The sequence below is a fragment of the Labeo rohita genome, chromosome 5, assembly GCF_022985175.1.
Source record: "Labeo rohita strain BAU-BD-2019 chromosome 5, IGBB_LRoh.1.0, whole genome shotgun sequence".
Taxonomy (NCBI): Eukaryota; Metazoa; Chordata; class Actinopteri; order Cypriniformes; family Cyprinidae; genus Labeo; species Labeo rohita.
The window spans coordinates 46,827,008-46,839,640 of record NC_066873.1 but is presented as its reverse complement, the minus strand read 5'-3'; the positions used below and the strand labels follow the sequence as shown (position 1 = coordinate 46,839,640).

The following is a 12,633-nucleotide window of genomic DNA, read 5'->3' as shown; positions in this document are numbered from 1 at the left end:
GTCTTTCTCGCTTTGTAATTCAAACGTGCAAAAAACAGATTCTTCAGGCTCTTTCAGTGTTTACACACAATTAATAATAGCAAAAGCATGTGAAAAGAATCCTAATCAATATTGCCATCATTTTCCAAACTGAAATGTCTGATAGGAGCATTTGTTTTCTCTTTGTCTGTGCCACAACTGTTTTATTTTTAATTTGAACAGACTTATATAAACACAGGGAATAAAAGCAAACTACACATCACCATTGAAAACTTTGGGGTGAGTAAGATTTTTTATTGTTTTTTAAAAGAAGAATCTCCTGTTCACCAAGGCTGCATTTATTTGATCAAAATAGTGAACTATTGTTCCAGTCTAAAATATCAGTTGTTGATCTGAATCTATGTTAAACTGTAATTGATTTCTGTGATGTGAATCTGAATTTTCAGCATCATTACTCCAGTCTTCAGTGTCACATGATCCTTCAGAAATCATTCTAATATGCTGATTGGCTGCTCAACAAACATTTCTGATTATTAGCAATGCTGAAAACAGTGGTGCTGCCCAATATTTTTGTGGAAACCGTGATACATTTTATTTTTCAGGATTCACAGATGAATAGGAAGTTCAAAAGAAAAGCATTTATTTGAAATAGAAATGTTTTCACTGACACGTTTGTATGATTTTTAATGCATCCTTGCCAAAAAAAAAAGAAAAAGAAAAAGAACAGTGACATGAATCTGGTTCGGTTGCTAAGGCTGCAAACGTGAACATGTTAATGCATCTTACTGGCTGTCATAAACAAAACATTTGTCCATATCGTATGCAAATTGTTTGTTAATTCATTAAATGATCGTATTAAGTGGATATGAGTTTACAATAAATTAATATGTGCTAAAACCATTTCTTGGAATAAAAGCAGAGATGATTAAGGCTGGTCTGAATGGTCAGTGTTGGGTTTTGGCTGTGTGACACACTAACGACCCGCTCGCCGCTCCGTCACGCAAACATTTAATTCTGCAGGACCTTTAACTGATCCCATTAGCGGCTCACAGCGGCCCGCGGTCACGCAGCGCTTTCGCACAGACGCTGCCCTTGAGACTGGCATAATTACACCGTCGTGACGTCTGTACTTTAATATCTGCTGCCATTACTCACGGACAGACAGACGCGGCTCATTCAGACTCGACCGGGTGATAACGGGCAGGACGCTTTCAGATTGGCCACTTGATGTGTCTGAAAGACAAAGAACAGACTGAATGTTATTTTGACTGCTGCGTGTGCGCTTCAACAAATAATTCACCCCAAAATGAGCATTAGCTGAAAGTGTGCTCACCCTCAGGCCATTTGAAAGTTTTTGTTTCTTCATCAGATGTGTGTAAATGTGTCATTCTATCACTGTCTCACCAATGGACGCTCTGCGGTGAACATCACAATAATCCACACCACTCCAGTCCATCAGTTAACATCTTGAGAAGACAGAAGCCCAAACAAACGCATCATTAAGACATTTTTATCTATAATAGTGTATTCAAAGGAATAGTTCACCCAGTAATGAAGGTTAGCTGAAAATGTGATCACTTTCCATCATAAAGACATTTTTAGCTAACATAATAACGCTTCTTCCAGTGAACAAGTGGTCTGCTCTGAATCAGGAGAGAAATCTGCACAGATCAAGCAACGTTTACAAGCCAAAACAGCTCAGGACATGGACTTTTTTACTGGAGGAAGCATCATTATGGATTGTGGACTCGTATTTCAGTTAAAAACATCTTCATGATGGAGAGCGAGCACATTTTTTTAGCTAACCTTCTGCTCCATGAAGTACACTGTGTGCGGGCGAAAACTCATTATGAGGTGAAAACGTATTACTCCTTTCTTTCTAAAGGTACCTTAAATATTTGCAATACAAAGTTTTTTCGAGGAAACGCCTCGCACAGAGCTTCATGGTCTCTTTCAAAAGCTCAAACAAGAGCAAAGAGAGCGGATGTAAATTCATAAACAGCACTGCTTTCACTCTCATGCCATCATCTGCGGATAAACACACGGAGATGAAGAGAGGAGACGTTCTGAGCGCGGCGCTGTCGGTCTGCGTTCGGCGCTCACGCATGTAAGGAGAGATCAGACGTACCGCAGGACGTCGAGACGTTCTCACGTGGCGCTTCTCTTTGAGTCGGTGGTCACAGCTCCAACGTTCCTCCAAAACCCATTAAAAAGATGAAGGCGTCTCCTGTGGATCTGAGCAGCCGAGAGTGACGTCGGGTCAGAGTTCGAGATGAACATCTGCCCTCCGTCTGTCCTCATCAAACACTCGCGGCCGCTGACCTCCTTCAGTCTGTGCGGCTACACTTCAGTGATTCACATCCGGATCCTTCGCGAGGTTTCTGTAGCTTTAGCACAATGACTACATTTAGATTGAAATGAATGGCCAAAGATGAGTCTTTGTTTGCTCTTTCAAGACTTCTCCATCACAGCGTATGTTAAAGAAGTGCTGTGTTTCTACCGCGTTATGTCTGTGCTCATATTCACAGGTGTGAAAGAGCATGCAAAATTAACCAGAAGCCGCTCAGCCAAAGGATAATCAGTCTTACTTTTTGGATTCAAATCAGACCAACTGACCTTTTTATGTGACTGACTTTAAAGAGTCATTACCAGTCATGCAGAACAAAATTAGATGACTAACTGTTAAAACTAGTTTACGTAACCGGCCCCTGACGTTTATACATAAAGAAATCACGACAGACGTTCGAGTTCTCGTCATCATGTTCACTGAACTGAGCATAATCACAACAAACAAAAGAAAAAAAGCTAGGGAGAAAAAGGAAGTGAGTGCGTGAGTGAGAGGTTAAATGGCGCGAGCTCGTTTTGGGCCTCCTTTAAGACACTTAATATTCAGTACGCTGTAAAAAAATTCCTGTAAATTTACAAGGAAATTTAACAGTAAAATGCTGTTTTCATATAATAACAGTAGGTTACTGTATTTTGCGATGCATTGTGGGATATGTTGTCCAGCAACAGTATGACACTGTTGTTTAACAGCATGATACCATAGTTTCCCTTTGTGCATGTGCAGAGAAAGTACGACATTTTGGTTTTTCTGCAAGAGGTAATTTGGGAGCTCTGCCTTTTATTGTTTTATTTCTAAAGTGCTTATTACCTTTTAAAAATTAACGTTTAAACATCCAGTTAAGCTTTCTGGATTTAAATTGGATTTGTGACCGTGTTTTAATCAGCAAGTTACCACAGGAGTGTCAGCCCTTTGTACAGACTGCCATCATACAACACACAACTGGTAAGAAACTTTTTTCCCCCTCTAACCCGCACGACTTAAATTTTATCTGAGTAAAAAATGACTGTGGAATGACGTTTTGTTTGTTTGTGGTTACAATTTTAGCATGAGGTTCAAACCGGCTATTATCTGCTGCTGTTATTTGCAACCACACTTTTGGTTTTATCTTACCGAGTGCACTTCTAAATATTAACATTATAAAGAGCCAGCAAAGCATAATTTGATGAAAGGATAGCGTGTTTTAATCATGGAACAGTAACCGAGTAAGACATGATAGCATTGTTAGCTCGTTAGCATATACTCTGACTGCATTTGATTTATTTATTACCATCACACAATTTATGTCACCGAAACATGCTCCGAACTTCATCTAAGCAAAAGATACATGTGTATGAACAAAATTCATAATTCTTGTATGATTACTGTGAACGTATTCAAAGCGCTGCAAGCGATTGCAAAAATAGCAGCAGATGGACAAAGTTTTTATTTTATTTTTAAACTTTACTTTTAAGCTATCTATTCTTTACATTATGTTTTCCTTATCCTTGTAGTTCAAAGGCTGACTTTGTCAGAAGAAAATGTTTGCCTATTGTTTGTTCAAGAAATCATTCACCTAAAAATGGTTCTCTCGTTATTTACTCAACCTTATGCTGTCTCAAACTCATAGGACCTTCTCTTGGAGGACAAATGAAGATGTTGTCCTGGAGAACTGATGTCTGTTTTGCCCATATGGAAGGCCAGTGGGAACCAAACCTTCGAGCTCCAAAAGGAACATAAAGGTATGATTAATTACAGTAATTTTGTCAAAATATCAAAATATCAGACCAAAGAATCACAAATTAGAACTGGAATTGCAAAAAGCAAAATTGTTTTCACTCAAACAAATTGAATCACTTAGGGTTAGGGTCTGAAAGAGACCCTAACCCTACCTGGCTAAACCATGCGATTACTATATTGCATCTATACTATACTGTATTAAATTCTGTTGGTATTAAAGTTTGGTCCCAATTTTCTTTTGCATTGTAGGGACAAACACACATCTCATCACCATTAAATGTCATCTATTGCATCTTCAGAGTTTAAATCAGCATACGGTAAGTAAATAAGAAAATGATCAGTTTTGTGTATAATAGTTTTATTGCCTCTGTACAATATTGCAACAAGTAGCACATCTAAGTTTTTTTTTTTTTTTCTTTTTGGTTTCATTTGCAGATACTGTGAGCCATTTTAAAGTGTTTTCTTTATTAATAGATGTCTGCCACTCCTTCTGACCTTGAGAAACCTGCCTGTGACTCATAGCTTGATCCTTCTTGGTAAGTATATGTCTGCATTTTGTTTCACTAAAACAAAGCTCACGCTCCAGACTGACACTAGTTTCTATTATCAGGAAAAGATCCACCTTAATGTGCCTCATACTAGAATCTATTTATTATAAATGCAGCATGTATGACTTGTGCAGTGTATTCCAAGACTTCAGTTAAAGGAGAAGTCCACTTTTGCAACAACAATTTACAAATAATTTACTCACCCCCTTGTCATCCAAGATGTTCATGTCTTTCTGTCTTCAGTCCTAAGGAAATTATGGTTTTTGAGGAAAACATTTCAGGATTTTTCTCCATATAATGGACTTCATTGGTGCCCCGATTTTGAACTTCCAAAATGTAGTTTAAATGCAGCTTCAAAGGCTCTAAACGATCCCAGCCAAGGAAGAAGGGTCTTATCTAGCGAAACGATCGCTCATTTTTTTCCCGAAAATAAAAATTTGTATACTTTTTAAGCACAAAAGCTCATGTAGCACAAGCTCTGGGACGCCGTCCACGATGCTATGAATTACTGATGGGTCGTTCTTGATCGATTCATTCATTTTGAACGAACCTTTAATGTGACTCGGGAAGAACGAGTCGTCTCGGGGAGTGATTCGTTCAGTTGCGCATGTGCAACATCCTATTAGGTTCTGTACTGGAATTAGTTCACCTGTTTCGAGTCATCGGGTTTTTCGATTTGTTCGTTCATCTTATGGGGCTGTGACGTGATGAACGAACGACTCGAAGACTCGAGAGATGAACTAATCAATTCTCTTTCCGGCTCAGACTGCATTGGTTAATCTTATGGGGCTGTCACGGGACTTGAAATGACTTGGAAAATAGATTTGTTCATTTTGCTGAACGAGACTCAAAGGTCCGAGTCGGTAAAATGATCCAAACTTCCCGTCACTACTACAAATCACGTCTACGGTCATCGTCTGTGTTCTCCGGCTCAGACGATGTGTGGTGAAAAAAAATTGTATTTTCTCTTACAAACTTCAAAATCGTCCGACATCACTGTACCTTTTTGTTTGTAAAGAGCGTTTGACTTACTTCACTTTCTTAGTCTTTGCGCGTTCGCCTTGTAAACACTGGGTCTGTAGTTCCATGTCACCTTTCGACGTGATTCAATAGTACGTAGCATCATGGACGCGCATCCCAGAGCCTGTGCTACACCAGCTTTTGTGCTTAAAAAGTATACACATTTACCGATCGTTTTGCTAGATAAGACCCTTCTTCCTCGGCTGGGATCGTTTAGAGCCTTTGAAGCTGCATTTAAACTGCATTTTGGAAGTTCAAAATCGGGGCACCAATGAAGTCCATTCTATGGAGAAAAATCCTGAAATGTTTTCCTCAAAAAAACTAATTTCTTCACGACTGAAGACAGAAAGACATGAACATCTTGGATGACAAAGGGGTGAGAACATTATTTGTGAATTGTTGTTCTGGAAGCGGACTTCTCCTTTTGATTATTGACTAGTTTTTAGTTAGAAAGTTTAATTTGACCAAATCAAATTATACACAAGAATATGTTCTGAAGCTTTTCTCCTCTTATTTTCCAGATACTTTATTGGAATAAATCCATAAAAGAGGATCAAAGCTGCATGGAGAAAAGAGGTGTCTAAAATAACTGGAAAAACTGCAGAAGAAGACTCAAGATGATGAAGAAGAACATCAGTCCAGGAGTATCTCATCCTTAACTCAACCTTATGCTGTCTCAAACCAGTAGGACTTTCTCTTAGAGGACAAATTAAGATATTGGCATAGAGAAAGGTTTGCCCATACAATAGAAGACAAATGGGAACTAAACATAAAGGTATGATTAATTAAAGACACCAGTCATTTCATCTGATATATTTTATAAACAATTTGTTTAAAAAAAAAACAATAAAAAAACCATTAGCTGGTGTTCACTAAAGCCTGATTTGAGAGTAAATTTGTATTTTATGAACAAATAAAGACTTTATGCACGTTGTTTGTATGCACGCCTGTTTTATGGAATATTGTAAAAGTTTATCTAGTGTTAATCAGAATAAAGTAACAAAACAACTTGACTTTGTTCTCTTTTGTGATACAGTCAAATAGAAAATGCAGGGTATAATATGCATTGAAAAATTGAGATCATGGAGTTACGAGTAATATAGATATATGCTGCTAAATTACTATTGTATACTGTAGATGACAAAACTATTTTTCTGTTAATTTCAAAAACAGTAGCACACTGTATTTTTACAGTATAATGCTGGCAACCACAGCTGCCAGTAGATTACCGTTTTTTTTAAAGCGAAATTTTTCACAGTGTAGTATTATCGATTGAACTGCACTAACACTGTTAGATGAGAACAAAACGTGCTTCATAACTGAATCAAATGTGTTCATAATTGATGCATTTTGTAACATCAACACTGTTATTGAACTGAACTGAATCAACAGTATTTTCACTGTAAAGCAACCTTGAGCACTGGAAAGGCGCTATATAAATGCAACTTTTTAACATGAACACTGATATTTTCCTGTTCCCTACTGTGAAGCTGCTTTGAAACAACTGTATTTTATAAAGTGCTATAAAAATAAAGGTGACTTGAACTCCAGAGAAAAGTGTTTTTGATCAAAATATGTTCTTGTACTATTTAATCTTGTATCAGAATAAGGTCTTATCATATCATCTGAATGTTACATCGCTGCTAGTATTGCAGCTCTTTGTAAATCACCACTTCTTGCGTGCGGCATTAAAGCGTCTCTTTCGCAGCCGCTGGTTTCTGTGGTAGTGCGTGTCTGCAGGGCCGGACACAAAATAACACGACATTCCCAAATTTAAAACTAAAGGTTAATGCACATAATGAAGCCTGTAGGGCTAACTTGTGCCCGCTTGTCGCGTTTCCCGTCACCGCTAATGAGGAGCAGAGCAGGTGCGTCTGACCTTGAGCGGGAGCGCATTCGTGACGTCTTCTGTCCAAGCCTGCATTTACTCAAAACAGCCACGGAAACCGATCGCAGCCGCTCACTTGGGCCAAACGTCGCAGGCGATCATTCGGGTGCACGTGACGCGCGGCACCGGGTTCATTTACGCAACGCCACATCACCGTAAATGTCACGGCGCGCTCCAGGCCCGACGCGCTCCTGCAGAGCTTCTGTGTGCTTTTATAGACATTAGCTGCGCTTTACATCATATATGAGACACACCACTGATTACTCGGTGTCACTCTCAGACAGACTGACCACAAACACCGACCCTAGTCCACTTCAGACATTCTACTAACTGTAAGTAATTTTGCAACAAACAACATATCAATTAACTCTCATTCATTTGCAACTACCAGCAGGGAAGGTTCTCACAAGCTTTACATTTGTTAAAACATTTGTTAATGGTCATGTAATTGTGAAAGCACAATGTGTATGGAATGTTCATTTAACTTTATTAAGATCTGACATTCTGTTATCATGGAGAGAAAACATTCTGAGATCAGTGTTTTTGGAAAGTCATTATAATTTTATTTTGTATTTGAACATTCTAAGAAACATTTCTATAGCCTTAAAATAATTTTCTTATTTAATATTCTTAGAATATTACAGATAAATATTCCAAAAATATCATATACAGGTAAAAATAAAAGTAGAATGTTGTAACTTCTAAACTATGTTATAATCACAAGAAAACTGGACATTTCAACATATTAGAAACACTTGAAAACATTGTTCCCACAACATTATTACCTGGGTACATGTCAAACAGCTCTAATTAGAGTATTAGTGGACTAAGTACATTAGTTAACATGTACTTGCAAAGTTACTAGAGTCAGCAAAATGTCCATCCGAATAAAGTGTGAGCAGATACGAAGCAGACAGCCACTAATACTCTAATGACTGTTAGTTCACGTGCAGTTACAAAGTTACTTATAGTCAGCAGAATGACTAAAGCGGACTATCAGAACGAAGGGTTACCCAGGTCTATTCCGACCGCCCGCAACGACACGTGGAAAGACAATTCAGAGGAAGAACTAGTCACTGGATGTGACAAATCTTACCAGGTTACTCTCCAAGAACCAACAAGGCTCAGTGTACCGTGTTCATATGGAGGAACTGTATATGGGTAGTTGACAAATAGGCAGTAAAAAATGCTTGTTTTTGAAGAAGACAGTTTTTGAAGAAGAAATGCATATATATACATTGATGTAGTCTGATCTTTGAGAAAATATAAAGGGTCACTAACTTTGTCAATTTTTTTTTTTTTTTTTTTTTTTTTTTTTTTTTTTTTTTTTTTACATTTTTACTGATCTGTACCATACATTTGTCCAGTGCTCTTAAATAGCAAAAAATTAAGAAAAAACTCTCTTAATAGTAATCGCATGAGAGAGATTTATCTTCATTGTTAGACACTTATTTTCATATAGTGTTATTTCAGGGGTGGCGAACGTCGCAGCCCTGCGTAGTTTTGCTTCAACCCTAATCAAACGCACCTGAACAAGCTAATCAAGGTCTGAAGGGTTACTAGAAAACAACAGGCAGGTGAGTTTTAATTAGGGTTGGAGCTGAACTCTGCAGGACCGGAGTTCACCACCCCTGTGTTATTTATTTAATATGAAATTATAATTAACATCATTTTTTCCCAATGACTTGTTGAAGAATTTCAAGACAAACTTTGCTGTCATCTGTTTAAAACTGCTGAAAATTATACATTTTAAGATGAGTGTCTCCCCAGTGCAATACTCAACTGTTTTTAAGATATTTTGAGATAAAAACAAATCTGTGGCTCTTTTATGCGTGTCATGCCATAGGACATTACGTCACACTAAAGGACAGAAATAGTAGTTATTAAAGTATTTCTTTTTCATTTTGAACATGTCAACGGTGAAAGAAAGTTTAATTTTGAAACAAACAATATCAACGTTTAAAAAAAATCATCAACAAAATTCAGTCTCATAGTCGATCAGTATGTTACTGAAACTCTTTTAGCCCTGTTCATTTTCTGTCTATATTTCCGTGTTCTCTCTCTTCCACTAATTTCTCTCCCTCAATTCTTTCTGTTTCAAAAACAGAGTTAAACACATCTTATTTAAAGAGACCTTGTCCTTTGGTGTGACATCTTTGTCCTGTGGTGAGACAGTTCAGGTGTCACACCGGAGGACATTTTCTGTCAAACCATAGGACTTTAGTGTCAATGAACAAACTTGCTATTCTGAGCTAACCTGTCATTAGCGGTTAGCAAGACACATTTGCATAATTTTCCATGATTATGTAGTTTAACATCCAGTTTTTTATTAAGAAATACACACCAAAAGACAACAAAACGTAACACTTTTGTAGTGTTTCCAAAAAAGTTAAATATTGAACAATTCTGAGACAAAAATGCACCATGTGCACATGTCGTGGGCTTGACAAGGGCTTCAGTAACACAATCATGAATGGGTTCATCAACTAATGAAAGTGTTCTCTGGAATTGGGCGATTTAAAATCAGGATATGATGTGTCACACCAGAGGACAAAATATATCAGATTTGTATGCTTTCAGAAATATATGGATTAAAAAAAAATGATTGCCAGTCACTACAACATACACTTGTACAATTATGCCAGAGGTGTTTATTAACATTTTTATGCTTTTCTTTTTCATTTATAAAAGTTGTAATTTGTTGAACCATGCTTGAGACGGTCACACCATAGGACAGTTTTGATATTTAGCTCAAAATTTAAAAAAAAATAAAAAAAAATAAACGTATAACACTGCAGCTTTAATAACAGCAGGTCCATGTACTGCATTTTAAACAACAACAACATTAATTATATTCATTTTGGTCTTGTGGGACAGTGAAAATGCCCTGTCACGTCAACAGCCCATACACTGATCTTTCACAGGTGTTTTTCTTTTTGATGGTTCTCCACAAAACTTGAATATGGAGCACCAGTACTCGTTTTATCCAGCGAGGTTGACCGGAGCACATGCTGGTCAGTAACTAGTTCCTCTGTCCGTGGGTGTCGTCTTTAATGAACTCGGACGAGCCTCGTTAGAGCAGCGCTCGAGCACGCGTGGTTTCTGGAGGCGTTGCCGTGGCAACAGCGTGACGCACACCTGCAGATGCCCGTCCGTATGCCACGCTGAAGCCGTGCTGGATTCACCCATCAAAACTATTCTGGACGTGAACTTTCACAGTCGGCCCTCCACTCGCTGAATCATGCAGAGAAACCACGTCAATCATCGGGGTGCGATGCAAACACATCTGCCTCTGCCTCGCAACTCACAGGACACGAGCCGGCCGATTTATGCGCTTCAAAAAGTACTTCAAAGAGTGCCTGAACGTCAGTCGTTAGATCGAGTGTCTGTTTAAAATCCTTTACAAAGACAAGACTGACTTTTTGTTTTTTTTTATGAAGCACTTTATACAATCCAAATTGTTCAAAAAGCAGATTCACAGTGATAAACAGGACAATAACAGTGTTAACGTCGCAAAATTCATTATTATAACACAAGCTCTTCAGAAAAAGCATCTCTACAGAATCAGACACTTTACTGAAAATGAATTATAATTTCAACCTGAGCTTTAACCAAACAAACTTCTACCCACTTTCGTTTTTTTGTGTGTGTGTTTGTGCTTCTTTTTTGACAATAAATGGCTCTTGGTTTGACATTTTATCTAATACAAAGGCAGTAAGTGTGACTAAAGACTCTGTTATTTACCTTTGAGCAGGATGGGAATAGAAATTCCCACAGTTGGAATTTCACCTTGGTTGTTTTGCACCTTTGTTTTCGTGTCAGGTTCACGTCTGATAAACTTTGCGTGGTGAATCTGCAGCGACGACCAGCAGAAAGGTGTTCAGTTCGACCTCTGTTCCACATCCGCATCGTCTCCTTCACCTGCAACATTTCACCATCCAAAAGATAATGAAATTAGACAATCACAAAGGAACACAGATGAAGACTGGAATTCTGCACACGTTTCCTGCTCTTTCTCCAGGGCAGTTACGGCGCTCGCTGTGGTTAACCTTACATATTTCCTCACATAGCTGACATGAACCAACCACTGAGTCAGTTCCTGACACGCTGAACCAGAGGAAACGCTCTTCACTTGTCGCTCCGGTCGGTAAAACTAGTCTCAGACCGGCTGCAGAGGAAAGAAAACACTGCTGAGGAATATTCATTCTTGTCCATGTCAATAAAACTCATCCAGTCTCAAAATTGAAATTCATATGAATGCCATTGGCTCGTTTATGATAAACAGGCAGCTTTTTTGTCATTCTGATCACTCATTTCACTGTATGGAAAAAAGCAGCGTGAACCTTCTTCCAAACATCTGTCATATGAGTTTAAACTTCATGAACGGAGTAAATGATGACAGAACTGACATGTTGAGCTAAAGACACACACACACACACACTGATCTTGTTTTCAGTCACCCATTGGGCTCATATTAAGGCAGCAGGTTTTTCCGTATGTATCAGTGTTTGTCCACATCCTCGCTGTATTTTAGGAGAGGAGGATCTAAATGTCAGATAAAACGAGTCGAAGCTCACAGTGAGTATGACTCTCTCTCTCTCTCTCTCTCTGCGTCAGTGTTCGTTCAGCCCACTTATGATGAGTCAGTCTCCCACTCGCTGAACACCATCAGCCAATCAGAGAGCTCACTGCTGCCACTGCTGCCGTCAGAGCCCTGGAGATCAACACACACACATACACACACACTCACTGTAACACACACAAACTATATATCACACATACACTATAACACACTTTCCCAGAGACTTTCCCTACAGCTTTGTTGACATCATCCCATGACAGAACGACACTCATAACACACACGCACCATAAAACACACACGCACTACAGTGTTATAACGTGTATCTGTGATATAGTTTGCCTATGTTATAGTGTTATACTGCATGTTTGAGTGTGAAAATGTTCAGATGTAACCCCCTTTGCAATCATTAACATTTTTGTCAGGAACTGTAACAGATCACAGTTGCATTTATTTTGTAATGAAATAACGTAACCCTGTTACATGTAACTCCTTACTCCCCAGCAGTGCTGACGGATGTTAGCGTGCTGAAGTCTCACGCAGATCTGCTGGTCTG

General features: G+C 38.5%; 1 long non-coding RNA gene across 5 annotated transcripts in view; it reads left to right on the top strand.

Annotated features, from left to right (window-relative positions):
- Positions 1-6,662, top strand: part of LOC127165321 (uncharacterized) — a 57,038-nt gene extending 50,376 nt beyond the window's left edge. For 2 of the 5 annotated variants that reach the window (XR_007827762.1, XR_007827765.1), the window contains exons 4-7: positions 202-4,044; positions 4,292-4,359; positions 4,517-4,578; positions 6,132-6,662. This is a non-coding gene — a long non-coding RNA (uncharacterized LOC127165321). The remainder of the gene's footprint in view (positions 1-201; positions 4,045-4,291; positions 4,360-4,516; positions 4,579-6,131) is intronic. The other 3 variants (XR_007827766.1, XR_007827763.1, XR_007827764.1) reach the window with 3 other exon arrangements.
- The last annotated feature ends 5,971 nt before the right edge of the window (positions 6,663-12,633 follow it).